Source organism: Lagopus leucura, unplaced genomic scaffold (assembly GCF_019238085.1).
Source record: "Lagopus leucura isolate 7727_CA_CO unplaced genomic scaffold, USGS_WTPT01 Super-Scaffold_100008, whole genome shotgun sequence".
Lineage (NCBI taxonomy): Eukaryota > Metazoa > Chordata > Aves > Galliformes > Phasianidae > Lagopus > Lagopus leucura.
In genome coordinates this window covers 35,995,137-36,015,826 of record NW_024962265.1, presented here as the reverse complement: position 1 = coordinate 36,015,826, position 20,690 = coordinate 35,995,137, and positions in this window count along the sequence as shown.

Here is a 20,690-nt window from a genome sequence, read left to right as displayed (position 1 = left end):
TCCCTTCCCTTCCCTTCCCTTCCCTTCCCTTCCCTTCCCTTCCCTTCCATTCCCAAAAGGAAAACATGTCTCTGCTCATTGTTATTGTCTGTGATTTCCTTTATCTGAACAGTCACTGGAATAAAAGAACCCTGTTATCTCCTTGGATGTGCACTTCTTTGTATATTTAATAATGGAAAAAGGGCTTACTACTAGTTCACAATGAACGTGCATGGATGTAGATCCTTCCAGACACTGAGAAAAATACATCTACATAACTTACAGCTATAAAGGGCCACAAAGGGCCACAAAGATGGTGAAAGGCCTGGAGCATCTCTCCTATGAAGAAAGGCTGAGTGAACTGGGTCTTTCAGCCTTGAGAAAAGAAGACTGAGAGGGAACCTGATCCAGGTCTATAAATATCTAAGGTGTGGGGGGCAGAATGGCGAGGCCGGACTGTTTTCAGTGGTGAGTGAAGACAGGACAAGGGGAAACGGCCGGAAACTGCAGCATAGGAAGTTCCGCACAAATGTGCGCAAGAACTTCTTTACAGTGAGGTGACGGAGCACTGGAACAGGCTGCCCAGGGAGGTGGTGGAGTCTCCTTCTCTGGAGATGTTCAAGAGCTGCCTGGATGCCGACCTGTGCGACCTGCTGTAGGGAACCTGCTTTAGCAGGGGGGTTGGACTCCATGATCTCTGGAGGTCCCTTCCAACCCCTACAATTCTGTGATTCTGTGATTCTGTGATAAAGATGGATGCTCGGTTGGACACAGTTCTGGCAAAGTTTCAGGGGCCTGTCACCTACTAGGAAGGTTCAGCGTTGCATAGTCCTATCCTTGGATGAATTGGGAAAGGTTTTCTAAAAAACCTTCAAAAAACAAACGGCAATACCCACTGGTACATGTGAAGCTCATTATCAAAAAGTTATGCCAGGGCATTTGTCCTGAGAAGTGGAAAAGCTTTGGACATTATACTTTTCATTTCTTCTTCATTTATTTATTTTCATGGTGGGAGAAGGCAAAAGGTGTCTTTGAAAATGAAGGCATTCACACTAAAACATCTGCTACTGCCAAATAATCTTCCTTTTATTGATAAACATTTTCTGTCTCAGACCTATCCCATCTGTATTCATGTGAATAAGGGAGACGTCTTCACATAAGTCTCTGTCTTCTCCTTCATTTGTGCTTCTATAACTGTGTCACTATCACTGTTGAGAGTCACAGTACTGATGAACCTGATATTTGTAGAAATTCACAATGTTGGAATAAACTTCAAGGGTTACTTAATCAGGTCTAAATTATGCAGCACATAATGAACTAAATGGCTGCAACTGGTTTCCAGAACCAGGAAGAGAGTCATAGCCCCCATCATACGTGGTTTCCCAGTTTTTTTTAAGGAGACCAGTGAGCACAAATGCCATTTCTAAACATTTTACTTTTCCAGAAGGAGGCTGAATTTTACTAAGCTCCAATTTAATTCCTCATCAAGGAGGAGGCCTCTGTTGCCATCAGGCCTGATAGCACTCCCTCTTCAAAATCTGTCCTCCACTATCATCATTTCTTGCTATCTGCTTAGGGCTGGGATGCACAGATAGCCCTCTTTTCAGATGTAGAATGGAAGCAAACATCTATTAAGGTTATTCCTGCTAAGCTATGTCATGCATAGCTAGCTCTGAATAAGCTTATAACTGTACAGGAGCTAGCAGACATATACAAACGCACTGCTAAGCTAGCTCTGCTGAAAAGCTGAAACGTTCCCGTATTTTGCCTAGATCTACTTTGCTGCTCTACTTTGACCAGTTATGTACCTTACAGGCTATATCCTCAAAACAAAACAAAAAAAAAAAAAAAAAAAAAAAAAGGCTTCATTACAGCTCAGCTGTTCAGGGATATGTCACCTTTCAAAGCTCATAACCTTAGGCTAGATATGTAAGAACTGCACTGCAGACAGCCCAAATGTTTAGGCAGGTTTTAAAACCCATGTTGACCTTCAGGGTATACAACAAGACAACTTTGGATTATGAACAATTTTATTTGGGAATAATACACCACAAGTTCTGAAACAAGGATTGTACTCTAACCCCCTACCTTCTTAGAGGCAATTACTGGGACTGCAGGAGAAATACCTCCCAGCTAGAATTCATCATAGCCATCAACCACGATCAAAAGCTGACTGCTTGACTCACATACTAATATGAGTTGACACAAATTCTGGGGCAGACACTCTCGATGATTAGCTTGGATGGAGAATTTTAGATTATTTATCCAACATGTTGGGGAGTAGTTATGAATGCAACTACTTAGGAAAGTTATCTTAAAACTATGGGTCATTTGGGGCACAGTATTCTTAGTTGTACTTGCTAAGGGATGGAAGTTCTATAGGAAAACAGAGCATGGAATTTCCAGAGAAGTATATTTTTCTCCTTGCATATCTCCTGTAAGTACAAAACTGTACTTGCAGCACGTGACTCAGCTACGCAAGGTGCTGTATGTCCATGAAATGAGACAGGAGGAGACGCACATTTCATAATCAGATCTGCAAGGCAGACTAAGATGATAGTTAACCAGTAATATACATTGGATTTTTATCTATCTCAGAATATTTAGATCTCTTTTCCTTACAGGTAAAAAATTATAAAAGAGCTTTAAAGGAGACCCTCAATATAAGAATCCATACCACACAGAGCTATCAGAATTCTTTCCAAATATTGAGAGTGACCACAGCAGAAAGAACAGAGTTTGTTTGGCAAGATATTTAAATTTTACAATAGTTGCTGATTCTAGCCTGATCAGAGTCTGGAGAAAACTTTTAGGTGTGAAGGGAAAGTGACGCTGGATTGCGAAGGCAACTGCAGCTGAGACCAGTCAATTGCTTAAGAAGAAAGGTGAGGCAGTGAGAAGAGTGTGGGACTGGTCAATCTCCTTGTGTAAACTTGGTTGTAGCACAGGTCACAAGGGAAAATGAAGTAATTGCAATAACATATTTCAAGCAAGCCGATTGAATGATGAATATTGGTATGGCTACAAAGACCAGGTATGCCTAATGAAAACTAATGAAAGCCACACCAGAAATCTTTGAGTAAAATAATGGTTAACTATGGAGCTGGGATGAATATAACAGCTCTTACTTTTCCTTCTGGTAACTGTTCTCCTGTTGCTGCAGTTACCAGGACAACACAGAGCTCATTTCTATTGCTACCACTAAGCAGGAAAATAAAACAGTTTCCACAATAGGACAAAAGATTTCTCAAAGTTGAACAGCTCTCCAAGGAAAATTAAGTATGGTAAAATCACAGAGCACTTGAGATTGCAGAATAATCCTGAATCTACCACAGAGGTACTATATGATCTTGGACAAGTTGCTTCATTTTTTTTCCCCTTTTCTTCTTTAAGGTGTAACCCCTTTAAAACAGATAATTTCTTCCAAAACAGATCATCTTTTACAGTATGGGAGTCATGTATTAGCTGAGATAACTAATCAAATTTAATACAAACTTCAATTACAAACATCCTCCTCAGGGGGGAAATACATCTAGAAATGTTCCAGTCTTTCCAATGACTACCTGAGAATGACAGTATAAATCAGCAGTGGGATGTTACCCAAGCAATAATTTATACAGTATTTCTTGATTTTCTCAATAAACTTTTGATTTTTATCTTGAGAAATTTGGCCTTTTCACTTGTTATATACTGGTCCTGAAAGATTTAAAGAAGAGAGGTCATTTCAGTCTTTTACACAAAATGCAATAACCTCAGGCAGAATTGAAAGTGATGTATTACTCTGAATGGGACACTTAATTGATGATATTGTGATACTCACACTTCAGATCCATTGCAATGAACTACAAAAAAGAAGGAACTGTTAGCAGTTGCTGCTATCTTTATTACGATTATTCAGTTGGTTAGTACTCAATGAACAAGTCTACTAACACTGTTGGGAGACTCTCTCCCCAAACGTCGTTCATTAAAAACATTGTGAGATTATGATGATAGATAGTGTCCTCACTATGTGATTGAATCCTAGATCCACCAGGACATGCTTATCCCTGTTGAGGTAGTGCAGACCATACTAGCTCAGGAAGAGGCATGAGGTTGCTCTTAGATCCCCTCCTTTCTAGCTAAATCTTGAGCGCTGGGGATAGCAGGTTTTGCTCTCTCTGCTCTTTCTCTCACTTATTCATCTATTAGTTCATTCTTTTTAAAATCTGCTTTCTAGTTAAAGATGTTCAAGGGAAAGAGAGGCTGCTCAATATCTCTCCCCTCTGTAGCAGCTCTTTGAGCTTCTAAGTGAGGTGGATGAGAAGTTCCTTTCTCAGCACCCAAGACTTGCATATTTTTGCCAGGTCTTAGGGCAGTTGATAGAGCAGGTGGTTGACTGATCCTCCAGTATAGCAACAGCAAAAACAGTTCAGGAACAGAACTGACACTTCTCTAAGCCTCTATACTGCTCCTTCATTCCTTTGCGGATTTCCAAGTTCCCTGTGGGGAAGAACCAGACTTTGACAGGAGCAGATGGACTACCACGACTTCTCCTTAAATTGAAAAATTTACTATCTTTAATATGATATAAAAGACTCAGAATTTCAAGATTCTTACCTAAAGGCTCTCTGCTGCTAAAAAGAAAACAAAAGCAGTCAATATTGTTACCATGGAAGCCTAACTTAATTCCAAAAGTATTGAGTTGTAGAGCCAGCTCGTTCTCACATTGTTTTTCTTTCAAATCCCACAAGATTATCAAAATCTCACCATTCAAGGCTCCAATGAGAGCTGCTCTCAGCAAACAGGTCTTGTGAATGTTACCTAGAATACTGAACAACAGCAAAAGAAAAAAAAAAAAAAAACAGCCTAAAAAAGAAAAATGCTCGTCTTGTGGGGGAACATAACACAGGCACTTTGTTTAATGCCATCAATGTCACTTTGTGCTGAAATGTGAGATGTCTGTGTTAGGGGCTATAGAGGCAGAGTTTGTTATTGGTACAAAGATGGCAGTAATGAGGAGCAGCAGGGAGGTGATATTTTACATCTGTATGGTGCTGCTGAGATCAATAGCAGAGCAACGCAGTCACTCTGGGTGGCCACCATTTGATAACATGTTGAGAAGCTGGAAAGTACAAAAGAAAGCTGCTGAGAACATAGAATCTTTATTTTCTGACATATTTAAAGGGTTCGGCATTCTTCATTTAATTTAAAAGATGAATTATGACTTTAACCCCATAAAAGCATCTATGAGGCATCATAAAAAGTGTCTCAATCTGATAGTGAAATGTACAGCAGTAATCAGTGGTTGGAACTATTTGTAAATAGAAAAGCTCCTATAGAAAACAATGCATGATTTTTAATAATGCCATGGTTTAAACAACTGATAATAGTTTATTAGGCAAGTTGCTGGATTTTCCTTTGTGTGTTCTCATGTAACAGTTCAGCACGCTCCATAGTTACCCCTTACATTGTGCAGGTCTGCTAAGTAGAGACCACAATTTATAACTCCTTTCTGTTTGCTTAGGCTCACGTCTTCTCTATGCTTTTTTTTATCCAGAACAGCCAGAGAGTTTGGAGCTCCCAAGTCACATCCCGATCAGTCTCAGCACAAGTGTGCTAAAATGCTGCCACCTTGTGCTGATCTCGGTCCAAATCCATATTGGCACCTACCAGGCTCCAGCCCCAGCCCCAGTTCCAGGCCTTCCTTGGCCATGGCATCACCTCACAGCTTTCATCCCTGAGGAGATGGAAAAACCTCCCCAAATTCCAGCTCCCAGTCAGATCCCACAGGCAGCTGGAAAAAAAAAAAGAAACCCTCTGCTGAGCCAGGGCACCCAGGTCCCTCTCTAATGATTAACGGTTAATCAGTACCAGCTGCTGTTTCTCCCCCATTGTAACATTTCATTTTGACATACTCCTTATTTAACCTGAATATAGAGAAGTCAGATTAATCTGGAGAGATTTCCCAGTGTCGAATCAGTGAATCAGGCATGAATTAGCATTTGAAAATTATGTATGTGAAAAGCAAAGTAATAAGTTATGATGAGCTAAACAGTATTTCATTAGACTGTTAGTCTAAAAGTTACAGAACTTATTTACCTTAACCCAAGAGAGAAATCAATCACTGGAGGACTGCCATGGCGCGCTGATTTGCAAGATTAAGGCTGCAGACCAAAAAGCATAAATTGTTACCGTCATTGCTCTGGCTATCACCCCTTGGCACCAATAGTTTTGGACATGAAAGCTCAGTGCCTGGATGGCAGAGTGCAGGGAACAAAACTTCCACTTCTCAGAGCATTTCACTCTGCAAGGCCAGAAGAGCTGCAGTGGTGCTGAAGCCCCTCCTGGTGCTGCCAGAAGCTGCAGGAGCAAGGTACAGCTAAGTCAGACTGCAGGAAGGCTGCTGAGGAAATGAGGGTAGATGTTACACAATTTTTCTGGGTGAACCACAATAGGCTGTTTGCACAGAATACTTCAGGGCGAATTGTCCATAAGATCAGAGTTTTGTCCTTATTTCTTGCCCAACAGAAGTTTAATTAACTGAGCAAAATGTGCACTCTCAAAATAGCAAGCACAGAGATTTCTCCTGGTTTGAGTAAACACAAGGTCAGCAAATTATATTAATACTTATCTTACTGTTTATTATGGTGCTAATCTACAAAACATAAATCATTTCCAGACAATTTTGCTAACATTAGCTAGAATACTGTGTTATTTGTTGCTCTCTTTTTTGGCAGAATAGATTTTCCTAGGATGCAAGTGAATTGCAAAAAATGGTGTTCAGTCCAAATAGTCTTCTATGAGAACTGGAGAACACTTATATGGGGAACTGTACTAACTGATGTTTTGAAGTTCAGAGTGCCAGGTTGTAACTGAGACCAGCAGACCTTCTCTGCTATTTCCACCCTTTGCCATATCTACCATTTTGCAAGTAGAATTGCAAGAGCAAAATGGACAGCAAGGGAAGAGGAAGCAGCAGAGGCCTTTCATTAGATAAATAGAAATGGAGAGAAAGCAAAGCTGTGTTGGATTTTTATTCTTTCTGTCTCTCTTCTCTCCTAAGAAGGGAATGTGTTTCCTCCTTGTATTGTCTATCCTTTCCCTCAGCTCCTTCAGGTTGGGAGGTTGAGACAAAAAAAAGCTGTGTCAGGAGTCTGCGGTTGGCTGCCTTCCTCTTTCAGTTTCAGGGAAATAGCAATCAGTAGGTTGTCACTGTTGCTTTTGCCTACTTCAGGCTGTTTGCTCCTCCTGCATCCCCTATATCCATGCTGAGCATCAGCTGAAAAGCACCAAGAGCTGTGCTTTACCAACTAGTCAAATCCTTTGTTTGTGTGGTGAACTCAACACTGGTACTCCTAAAATTCACTTCTTCTGCTCCTCAAAGATAATTTTAACCATTTCTCTGTGAGTCTTATTGCTCTTGCTAATTTTTACAAGCCCTGGTTTCTGAAGGGATCTCTGAGGAACCACATTCATAGGCAGACAGGTAGGGATTGGATAAGGATCTGCCCTGCCATTCTCACATTCAGATATGTTCAGGCACCTCAGATCCATGAGTCTGACTGAAAGGCTGAACATCTTAAGGGAGGAAAGCTGTTTCTTTTCCTCCTGATTTTAAAATCTTTAAGGTTTGTACTATTTTTCCTCTGTCTAGGAAGCACTGATGTGGAGATTTCACACTGTGCATTTCACAAAAGGACGGAAGATTGTGAAACAGCACAAATAGTACGAGGGTTAAAATCTCAAGAACATCTCACTCTGACCCCTTTGCTCAGAAGGTGGAAAATAGCCAGCAGCTAGGCTTACACAAAAAATGGTTTACTTATCTTCATAAACATACCAATGGATGTCCATGAGTCTATATACGGATGGATTATTTATCCCTCTCTGGGTGTAAGGTGAAGATCTTTGCCCCAGACTTTTGGTCAGACACTCAGAACATTCCTCAGGATGTCACTTGTCTGTATATCACTCCTGTGATTCTACAGCCCCCTGAAAAAGAGATAATCCAGGCAATACACACACAAACACAAACCTCCTTCCCCAATACTTCATATTACCTTCATATTATATTTACTTAATACAACATTATATGGTTCAGTCCATAACCCTTTTTGTTGATGGGAAATCCTTAGCTATGGACAGGAGGCTGAAGGTCAGAAAAAAAAAAAATATATTCCAACTCCCTTTTGTAGGTAAGTATGGAAGGTGTAGCTGTGGCTTTTAAAATATGATCACTGTAAAAGCAATAGTTTATCAGAAGGGACAAGTATATATGGGGTACCAAACTACATTTAATGTTGGGCTGAACAACTACAGCATATTTTTCATACTTACCACGTAAAGCAAGAAACTTAATAGTTGTTATTTTAATTTCTGTTTTCTGAATAGAATTCCAGCTCTATGCATTCATTTTTTTTCCCTATATCAAATGGTTATTTGTTCCCATTCCAGGGGAATAAGATAGAAAAAGGAAAAAAAAAGGAAACAGGAAGACTATTCTTTTAACACATGGCTGCTATAAATATTTTGGTAATGTCTGTTTGTATGTATGCCCTTACTTGGTTTAACACTTTATCTAATTTGTAGGGTAGTTTGTGTGTTTTCATCTCCATATTTAAGGCATATTTCCAGCTCTTGAGTCTATATAAGGCAGCATCAGGAAAGACAGAATCATCTGTAGGTATTTTTCCATAATGTTCTGTTGAAAATACTTAAACTTGAAAGCTGTGCTGCTCATTTCTGTCTAATAAGCTTCATCCCACCAACCACTGTCTTACTCTGAAACAGTGAAGGGAGTGGCAAAGTGATTTCTGTCAGCAGAACAAGGGAATTAAATGTAACATCCCTAAGCATTTCGTCATTAAATTTGGAAAATTTCAAATCTTACTGATGGATTGTAAATCTTGATGGTCAGAAGCCAGTATCAGACAAAACCAAAGTAGTTTAACTGACATGGAAAAGGTAAAAGTATTACAAAGGAGCATTCTTTATGCTGGCTTTTTTTTCTGATCATGATGCCTTTCCTCCTGCTTTTCCTTGGAGAAACACAAACCACCTATTATAGTTGTTAGTAAATGGGCCTTTGATTCTGCAGTACAGAAGTCACAGGACATAGGACTCCTGGCTGACAAGGGACCCAGATATGTCAGATTAAATGTACTATTTAATGCATGATTAATGTAATTCTAGATCTCAAATAAACTCCTATATATAATTATCTTTGTGGTCAGACACATTTATTAACATCTATAAACATTTACATAACATTTATATACATTGTGCTTCAAAACAGAGAAGCTGTTGCTCAGGCAATCACGGGAACAGGGAATAATTCTGAATCAGAGAATAATTCTGAGATGCTGCAATCACTCTTTTGCAGTCTCAGAATAATCTCAGAATCATAGAATCCTTAGAGTTGGAAGAGACCTCTAACGGCCATCTAGTCCAACTTCCCTGCAATGAACAGGGACACCCCAGCTAGATCAGGCTGCCTGAGCCTTATCCAGCCTTGCCTTGAAAGTCTCCAGGGACAGGGCATCAATCACATCTCTAGGCAACCTGTTCCAGTGCCTCGCCACCCCCACTATAAAAGACTTTTTCCTTATATCTAACCTAAATCGACCCTCCCTGAGCTTGAAACCATTTCTATTTCCACAGACCCTGCTAAAGAGTCTGTCACCTTCTTTCCTATATATGTATAATGTGTATTTCCTGTATAATGTATATCTATGTCCACACACGTATGTATGGATATGGATAAACCATGGTGTAATCCTTCTATCTCCAGTAGACTAAATATAGTTCTGATAATTGTATTATGACATTTTTATGAATATTTGTGAATATAATGAATACACCAGAGTGCTAGTGGTTCCTCTGGCTAGAGTATTATATAGTACATGAAGTTTTTGCCCTGGTTTTGCCTCTACCTCTGCTTCCAGTCACAGAACAATGACTAAACACTAGCAGCTGCTACCCTGGAGCTGACTTTGGAGACATGAGACAACACAGTTCCAACCTTGCCTGTGGTAGTGGGGCTGGATCTTGATGATCTTGAGGTCCATTCCAACCCAAGCCATTCTATGATTCCAGCTGAACAGAGCTGGCTGGTGCTCAGCCACTTGGAGAAGTAGTGGCTTAGAGAGGATGCTTCTGTACTGAAGACAGTACATAGATATACAGTGTGATAGGTGAACGTAGTCAAACTCAGTAAAAAAATGACTTTATTTTAGCTGTGATCTTGAATTTTATCTTACTGATTCATTAATCTTTGTCTACTCCCTTGTATATGTTCTTTCCTCCATTTGTGCTTTCAGCATCTGAATTGAAGAAGTTTTGTGTTCTTGTACTTACACATATTTCCTAGATTTTAATTTTTCTCAAGAATTTTATACAACACTTTCACATAATTTGTATTTCACCCTTTCTTTTTTCCAAGAATAATTGTTTGGTTGGTTTTTAAGTACTGTCAGTGCTATCACACATACATGCAATTCATAAAGGTGCCATCTTATTGAAATTGATTATGTTGAGGAGTGAACAATAAATAAATTCTGAAGCCATAAAGGTATTATTTTTTTTTTTTTTTTTGCCTATTATGACCTTATATGTGTTTGAATATTTTTGTTGTAAATGTCATGTAATAATATTTTAAAAATGTTTAAATCAAAGTTTAAACATACTGCTTAATGTTTCATCTGGAGCAGGCAGATGAAAACTTAGAAAGAAGCATATATACAAAATACTGAGAAAAGAAGCAGAAAGTTGCAACAGGTTCACTATTTCTTTCAGTGAAAGGAGAGTATCACTTTGTCTCCATGACCTTGTCTCTGCAGCTGCACTGCGTGAATCTGTTTTTTTTTGTGTGTGTGTGCTTCAGTTTTTCTAATCATTGGAATTGTTCTCCCTAGTGTGTATGGTGCATTTAGAGTGCTGGCAAAAATTTAGAAAAGCAACTAATAATTACAAATGTGGGAATGTTAAACACAAAGCAGAGAAACCTGCGAACTAGAATGATTTTGATATATCCAGTTAAACATGATCTATCTCCTTTACTCCAAATTAATTAATAGAAAATTAAATTGATACACTCCAGCAGAATCAAAATAGAAAGACAAATTTTAATTTTTAGTAGACTTTTGATGTCTGGATAAAGGGCACTTAAAGGGAAATGGTACAAGTGAACATCCAAACACCTGAGAGAAAAAGATAGGCAGTAAAATCCTTACAAGTAGCAGGCAGAAATGATTATCAGACTATGACAGAAGCTGTTGATAGTGGTAGCAGAACTAGGGGAAAATCTCTACTCTGCATCATTTCAGAAATCACTAACTACTGCCTTTTTCACTTGGCACATTTATGGGCAAACCAAAACCATGCTGACTTTAAAACCAAGCATTCTCCAAATCAGGAAGGGACTAATTGTACCACATCACAGATTTGCAGCAGCTCTCATAGTGATAGATTACAAAGCCACCTTTCAGATTTTATGTGTGTTAGTCACTTTACCCAGTCTTTTATGGCCACAGTGTGGCTGAAAACAGCATTCAAAAGTGCTGGCAGAACTGGAGTTGCAGAATGAATTTGTTCATACAAATGTGAAGCGTGACATACGGTTGCTCATTAATGTGTTTGATTAGACCATCAGCAGTGGCTCAGCATGCACTCCAGCAGTGTACTAAAGGAACGAGAAAATGCTTCCTAGCACAGTGAACAAAGATGCTGCAGATTTTGTGATGTAGAGCTTCCCTCTCTAGGCCTTCTTCCCATAGTGTTGCAAGGAAGCTGTATCTGTTTTAGATGTTTCCACAGCACATCTGTTTAGATGTGAATTAATAGTTTGCCAGGACGAGGATATGCTTCACGCTGGGGCTCTCCAGCAGTGCTTACCACTTGTACTGTTATCTTGCAGTGTGAGGGGGAAACTGTTTCTCTTTCTACCTAGGACTTGTGGTAAACTGAGATTTGTCCTCATGAATCACAGCCAGGAAACACAGTGTAAGACACTGGCCCACAGCCATACAATAGGTATGCATTCCAGCTTTGAATTATGTGAAAGAAAGACTGCAAAAAAGTGATTGAAAACACAAAAATATTAATTTCCATGCATCCATGGAAATGCAGCTAACCAATGCTTGTGCACTCTATGATTGTTCTCATTGCAATGACTGAGGCTAAAATAAGTGAACCTGAAACCAAGGAATTAAGCACACTGAAATCATTGTTAATTTTTAAAAGACCACACTGAAAGAAATGGCCAATTCTACATGCATATTAATAGACTAGAGAAAGTTGGTTATGTTCTTGGAAACATTACAAAGTCAGTGACAGAGATATTTTTATAAGTTTGTGAAGTAGAAGTAAATATGGGACAGAAGGTATGACTAGCCTGCAGGTCTAAATTGGGTTGCTACATAATATGGTTCACGTCAGCTATGTTAAGTGAGGATTGAGTCAGAAATAGGAGCTGCACCAAAACCATCTTTCTCAAAAGAAAATTAGAAGAACAACAGCAAGATGAATGACCAGACATTTTGACAATAACAAAAGCAATATTTTGTAATTCTGGTAAAAATGAAAGAAAAGAAGAAAGACAAATAAAAGATGACAAGACAGAGAAGAGCTGTTCTCTAAAATCCAGTTCTCTGACTGGTGTCCTCATACTTTTATAAATATGGAATTGATAACTAAATTCATCCTCAGTAATTGCATATAGAGAATAAATTATACAGAACTCCAGTATTTTTTAATTGTTTTGGTTAACTCATCCTTGCAGTGGACTGATTTTGTTCCTCACAGTCCAGCTGTGATTAGCTTGAAAGAAACTAAAACTCATTAGGCAGAGATACATTTGGAATAACTCTGAAAATCTGAAATCAGTGTGTAACTGATGACAGTGATTATCTGCAAGCATCTGCTTCTAAGATTCCCCATTTAAATGCTAAAGCTTTTTTGTTCTCTTCATTCGAATGCCATACAAAAAATATGTATTTTTATCATTTTTGCAAATATTTTAAAGGTATTTATTTCAGAGTTTCAGGGGAAAAACCAAAAATAGGGATGTGAGGGCATTAAATCCTGAGGCACAGCCCCATACTGGTGAATTTCTTCTCCTCCTGCAGTTTGCAGTTCTTCCTCAGGAGCCAACTCCGTCAGTTTTCAGCATGAGCTCTTTTGAACGCTCTCTGAAGTTGGCATCCTGTATATTCTGCACAGTCCATGTAGCATGTGTCTGTGCATGACCTAAAAGAGGATGACATTAACCTCAGCTGAGCTGCATGCTAACACAGCCGGATGGCTTTTACTACCAGCACAAGCCTATTCAGAACTAATCTTGACCTGAGCAAAGGATGTACCAGAGATGAACCCTGAAACTGAACAACTGCAGTGGCTTGCACAGGTTCTCGTCTTCACCAAGCTCTAAGGAACCAGTCCCTATTTACTCTCAGAAATACATTTTACATTTACATTACATTTCATTTCATTTACCTCTACATAGAACAGGAGTTTGTGTCTTGACCATGTGACTGTTCTTGAACATGTGCTGGGAGGGTAATGAGGTGTACAGCAGTGAGAAGTGGCAATCTAAAGCTATCTGGTGTCAGGGCAGTTGTAAAGGAGAGCCTGGCTGTTTAAAAGCAGCTGGGGATGGTGCTGGCTTCATAGCATCTTTGCAAGCTGTTGCCTAGGTGCTGCTCTACCTTGATTTAAGCTGCCTGAAAGGCCTCAGAGGATGAGCCAAAGTGTCTGTCACTTAGGAGGAGTTGATGGAAAATAAGAGCTTTTTCTCCAGAGGGAGAGAGACAGAGGATTAGCAGATTCTTATTCATTCCAACTGTACATTAATATATATAATATAAATATATAAAGGGAAATTCCTTCTAAACATTACATATTTTGTAATTCTAATATGAGGCTTTTTCCTTCTTTTTGCATTGCCCTTGTTCCTCCTTTTATTGCCCTGTGTAATACCAGACCCAGGAAGGAGGGCAGTGTATTAGAAATCACTATGCAGAGGGAACCTGGCAGCTTCCAGTTTCCTTGGAAAACGTTTTACTTAGCCAATGAAGCTTTCTTCTGTCAGCAGTAACTTTCATGGCCAACCCTAAATCAAAATCCGTACAAAAGGTCTTAATAGAAAGATGATATCCATTATCTGGAGTCAGGTATCTGGAAGATATATGTACGGTAGATATGCATGGAGAGTTCTGTCTTAAACCCCATAGCATTTACAACGTCTTTGTATGTACTAAAGAAAGGAATCGGAAACAGTGCATTATGATTCTGTGTAAGTACAGGTGAAGATCCTCTGAGTAAATACAGATACCCACACATAGAGGACTACATCTAAGTAGTGCTTTTGAATGTTTTGGAGAAGCAACAAATAGAGAGCAAATCTATAATATGTTTTAACTCTTACGAAAATGAACAAATGCCATAGATGTATCTCCTAGCTTTATAGTCTAATGTTCGGTGAGGTGAATCCCATGCCAGATGTTTAAATGCTTCTTTCTTCCTTTATTTTTACAGAGAAAGATGTCATACTCCTGTTAGGTTCTAAATCATCAAACTCAAACTTAGAATGTTTAAAGAGCATCTATGGACTCTATCCCTGTTTAAAGAAGTTCAGCCCAATCTTATATATATCCTAGAGTATTCTGTGCACTTGGCTACACGGAGCTACTTCTGTCTTGTTTTTCCTTGTTGAGAATGTTTTACTTTGTGTAAGGAAATACAGTTTTATTGTATTATAGGGAATAATTAGAATGATGCTTCAGACAAATAGGGTGAACTTCTGCTTGGGAAGGGAAAACATTTGGTCTCATTTCAGTGAATGTACCTGCGTTTCCAAAAAGGCTATATGGACATGCAGCGCAGTGCTGACACTTCTGTTTTAAAATGCAAATGCCGTTTAAAACCGAAACAGCAGAAGAGGAGGTAAAAGTGCCTATGTCCCTTCATGGATTGACTTCTCTGCTTCTGTTTGCTATTAGAGAATGCTTTGCTCAGTTTCCCAAATCACTCTTATTCCATCTATGCTTTGATGTTTGAAATCACTTAAATCGGTCTCCAGCGGTAAGAAAAAGAGAACATACAGTTAAAAGACATAAGTGTTTTTTGTCTCCTAAAATGTTTCCTCACATTATCTCCTGAAAGGGAATGATCATCACCTTCACTAGAATGAATTGTGAATGAGCTTGTATAGAAAGTGCATGCCATGCACCTTCTCTGAATATCCAGTGCCTCTTCTTATTTTTGCTTACTTAAATTAAAAAAAAAAAAAACAGAACTCTTTCAATTGAAGATCAGTGCTATAGCCAATCTGCACATACCTGCAAATTTGGAATAATGACATCTAAACTGATACAATTTCACATTTTCTATTTCTTTTTCATTTGAGTGATTTCACCCAAATAGAGTCTTTTGACTTCTTTTTTGTTTTTTTATCTAAATATCCCCCCAACCTTTTAGTGGAACAGTAATACTGTTCTACTTTGTAATTGCAAAATATTAGTCCTAGCTTTCACCCGGTGATTTTCATTCAGTGCTAGTCAAATGAAGTAACATTTCCACATTGAAGTAGACTGTGCTCTCAAAGACAATAATATATATTTTGTAGGGCAGAATATGCATTTAACATTACCTATTCCTATGAGAATGAAAGTCCTATCTAAAAATCCTGAAACACCAGAATAGTAACCAAAAAAAAAAAAAAGCAAAATAAAAAAAAGCAACAAGAAGGTCGGTTATATAAGCAAGAAGCTATAGGAAGGAGAAGGTAGGTTACTGTCATGCTTGGCTGCTTTCTGTCAGGCTCTGAGGGCACCACCAAGCCAAAATGGCCCTGACACAGTTCTATTAAGAAACACAGATTAATTTTTCTTGCTCATTCATGTTTTCTATTAATTCGTACATTGTAAAAAGAGTGATAAAACATGTGTGCAATCACCCATCTTGTTGAGTTACAAACTGTAAAACAGAAGCTTGTGCCTTTGATTTACTGCTGAGGATCTGAAGGCACAGACTCTTGCTTGGCATCTCCTGTTGTTATGCTGGCCTGTGCGGAGTCACTGAGGGCATTTCTGCACTCCTGATGCTTGCTCAAATGTCATGTTTTAAGCTCATTTGCAAATTTCCTCCATTGCTCTGACATTCTTAGCCATTAACTTTTCAAATTCAGTTGCAATATTCAGGTTGTGAAGAAGCTCCCAGGCCTAGCAGAAGGACATGTTCCCATTGCTTTTTGCAGCAGCTTCTCAGCTAAAGGAGTTTCCCTTGAAAATCTGATACACTGCTTTGCTTTTCTTGAGCTCATCACAGGAAAATACAGATCACTTCACAAAGTGGAAAATCTCTTTACAAAGTGCATCAAGTGCTGCTTGTTTCTTCTTTCCTTGTTTCCCTTCAGGGACTTCTCTTTATTTGGGCTTTGTTCAATGGCACTTTCATCCTTTCTGGCAAGACACATTTTTCATTCCTCGTCTCATTTCTTACAAAATGAATAGATAGACCTTCATTAAATTAACATTGCTACCTATTCCTTGTGTAGCATAAATATCATCATATTTGCAAGACCAGGTTTAGAAGACCTTCTGTGCCATATTTTGAAAAATGGTGGATTTCAAACAATTTAATGAGCTACTTCAACATTAAAATATTCCAGAAATGATGGGAAGTTTGGCACATTCTGCCTTCTGTTGACTGGAAAAATTTTAATTCAGTCTGACTGGAAAAATAAAAATTGCTATTCTTCTGAATCTTGCAGAAGCCTGGTATAATTTACTTGCCTTAGTAAATACACTGAGTATTTCTATGCATGTAAAATCTCATGGTTTGAATGAGGCTTAGAAAGTCAGAAACTGATGCTTATTTATTTTTACTTTTTTGTGTGTGTGTATAATTCTTAGCTTTTTTCCTGCACTAGCCTATGCCCACCTCATTATTTTTCTTGGTATTTCCAATTCTTGAATAGTAGGTTTTTCTTCTCTAAACAGGACATTTCAAAAGAGGGAGAGTAGACTACAGAATGCTTTTAATGAACTTATACCAGTAGAGCTATCAACGCTTAGTAGTTACCAAACAATAATTGGTGTTCTTCTTCTTCTCTTTTGACTATGTCTTTAATTTTACTTGAATGTGCTATTGTGAGGAGCTTTATACAATGTCTACACAAATGAAGGCAGAGCTTATTTTTTCTAACAGATTAGCTGTACTGACTGAATTCTGTTGATAATGCAGTAATATGGAGGACTAGATAGAATGAAGTCATGAAGGATGGGAAGTTCAATTGAGGTTGAATATTAAACAAGTAAGGGAAAGCTGATTTTCTTTTCTTTATTTTTTATTTTTATTTTTGGTGCTGATCTAACTACAAATTCCCCAAAGTAAAAAAGCATATGCATTAAGAAAGACAAATGAGTTCTGCTCCACAGGTTCCATAGAAATCTTTGGTGATTTAAAAATAAAATATGATCTCCGAACTCTTTACAGCTTAAATTCACCAGCAAATAAATACATGAAAAGTTACAGTCTGCTGTTCCTCCTCACCTTTATCTCACCCGAAGCAGAAATCATTCATTGTGAGTAAGGGTGGAAAAATTCGTTATTTTAGTGGTATCAGTTGCTCCAGTAAAAGTGTTCCAGAATTATCCAAGTACTGCATAGAGATGTTCCCCCTCTTCATTTGTTAATGAATAAGTAATAAATAAATTAATGAACTCTGATTTGTTCAGACATTGTTCAAACATTTTAAATACACCTTCTAACACTTTAAAGCCAATAAATGGTCTCATAACCTTACAGGAAGAGATATCTGAGCATACTTAAAATAGTTGCTTTGCTAGAAAGAAATCTGAAATTTGATCAGGGAGAATTTCAGAACTATAAGCATCAAAGCAAATAGCAGAAGAGCCAGATGGCTTCTCTGAAGGAACCCTACTTGTTCTCCCTGCAGAGTGAGGACCAAAGATTCATGATATCTTTCATGGCTCATATTGTCTTTCAGGGCTGGAGATCAAAAGCAACCCTATTTGGGCATCATCTGTTAGAAAAATAAAGCATCCAGTGCTGGGGACTGAACTAGTCTCAGTGACGCTAAGAACCTGCCCTTCAATAAGTGTGACGCAGTGTGTCTTTTTCCATTTGATATCTCAGGAAAGCATAATTAAATGCAGCCTGAAAAGATGCCAGTAATTGATTTGAGGCATGGTTAGGTAAGCTGAATATTTTTAGTCTTTTTTGGGGGTGTGTACAACAAATCAATGATACTTTGGCTATCTTTAAAGCTACTAAGAAAAAACATGTAAGCTATATAATATATAGACAGATCACCAGTCTGCCTGCAGATTTAGATATTGTCTTGTTGCCGCTTTAGCCTCACATTAGAAATGCTGAAATCTGGCAGCTGTATCTATGCTGATATCTAGGTAAAGGGCACATATCTCATCATGGAAAATCACAGTGAGAGGATATAAATGACACAACCATTTATAAATTTATTAAAGGCCAAAGTTGAAGTGTCATAACCAAGCTTGGTTATGATTCAGTGTATCTTAGCTTCACAATGTTAGAGATTAGGAAGAAATTTTACTGGCAAACTAAACCATGTCTTGTCATTAAGACTTATGTCCTTTTCTTTGATGTGATTATTGATTTTTGTCAGTAAAAATGCAAATACTTTTTCTTAATACACTTTTGATTACAAGGACCATGTAGTTTCTCAAATAACAACAGATTTTATGCAACAGAATGACCTTGTTGTTAATCAGGACTGAAGAAGTCTAATCTTAAGTGTGGTGCTCTGAAATATTAATGGCAAAATCTTGCTCAACTGGAGAAGAATAAAGAAACACTTCAGAAGCATCTTACTTTGTTTTCATCCTCTCTAATAGGTTTCTCTAACAGAATACATTTTAACAGAAGGAAGAGGCTGCGTCAGTAGCTGGCCGAATACAAGAGCAAAACAAATAATCTCATTGGTATTGTTCAGTTGGAGTAGAGATGATGATGATTGCTGAATAGGACTTTTGCATGAGTCTAAGCTGAATGGCCTGCTGAAAGCCAGGCATATCAAGCAGTGTCAGGTTATGAGTGGCGGCGGTAGCCATCTGTTCTCTGGTTTTTCTTTACTTTTCAAAACATGTAGACTTTAGATCTTTGTTAGAATTGTTTAATGAATGTTAGGTTCACAATATTAAAACAAAGGAAAAAATATTTTTTCCCAGAGCTAAAAATATTTATGCTAATTGGTCACGTCTGGGAATGTCATTCAGGCAGAAATATCTCTGAAAACACTTGTTTGCCTGCTGGTCATATTTGAGAATGTCTCTAAACAAGCAGAATTTTTTTTAGTGTTATTATGTTTTTCATACGTAGTATCTCTTAATAAACATATTTTTGCATGCTATTTGCCTTTCTATTTTTGAGTTAGTATACATAATGATCCACTTTGACACTACATGCAAAACGATCATTGCCATTTCTGTGATCAGCAGTTAAAATTTTTCTGGACCAGTAAGGCTAATGATGGTTTGTGTTCTTTAGGCTGCTACTTATATATATAAAACTATAAATATATATATAGTTTTGTATAGGCTACCAGAAAATGGTAGAATCATAGAATAATAGATACTGAACTGTTATTCCTCCTGCATTCACAGCTTTACCCAGTGCATGGTAGAGATCCCTGAGCTAGCTCTGAGTGACAATCAGCTCTATCATCTCTGGAGACAGTTGGTAATTGGTGATAATCAAGTGACTCACATTTTCCTTTAAAGACCTGCATGCCGTGAATACTGAAGCCAGGATCTCATTAGACTGTACTTGCTGTGGAAAGCCTGGTGAGGAAAAGATGAATATCAAAGATGAGAGAGGAAAGCAAATCTTTAAAGTATTATACTGGTCCTTACCTCAGCGTGATGAGTGTACAGCACCAGCAGCTTGCATGCTGATTGTGAAAGCTGTCTTGGGTATGGTGAGTTCTTTACCTAAAATTTCTGCTTCTGCTGCTGATCTACGAACAACAAAAAGGGTATGGTCTAACCTTGTGTGGAACCTGAAACACTTTGTTCAGACACAGGATAAATGTTAAAGTGACAGGAACAGAGATTATAGGGCAATGTAAGACAAACAAATATTTCTTCAGAAGGCTAGTATGCACTGATGTGAGATGCAGAGAGCAGATTTTGATTAATCTCTTTGTGATAATCATATGGATAAGATGATTTTTTTTGTGTCCAAGGTACTGAGAAAGTCGTATGATTTGAAATTTTATCCTTACATTTTTATTTTTATTTTTATTTTTATTTTTATTTTTATTTATGCACTGCCTTCTTTATTTGGGACATTTCCATTATCTGAGGTCACTAGAATAGTTTCTTACTGTCCATTCTTACTGTTTCACACATAGGTCAGTTCTATACATCCTTTAACTCTGTTGCTTGGAAAAAATAACTAATAACAGGAAAATAAATATTAACTATTGTACCTGGCAAAAATCCTTTACTATCTTGAAGTAAGAAAACTCTTGAGAATCATGTCAGTTTTTGGAAGAACTGTAGTATTTGGTAGAACAAGTAGCACAAGTATATTTACTATTTACCTTGTAGTCTCATGAAAGCATGACACAAACTTGAGTTTTCAAACTCTGCTGCAAACCAGAATCCTCAAAAGAGAAAACTAGGGCTTCAGGCAAAAAAAAAAAAAAAAAAAAAAAAAAAAAAAAAAAAAAA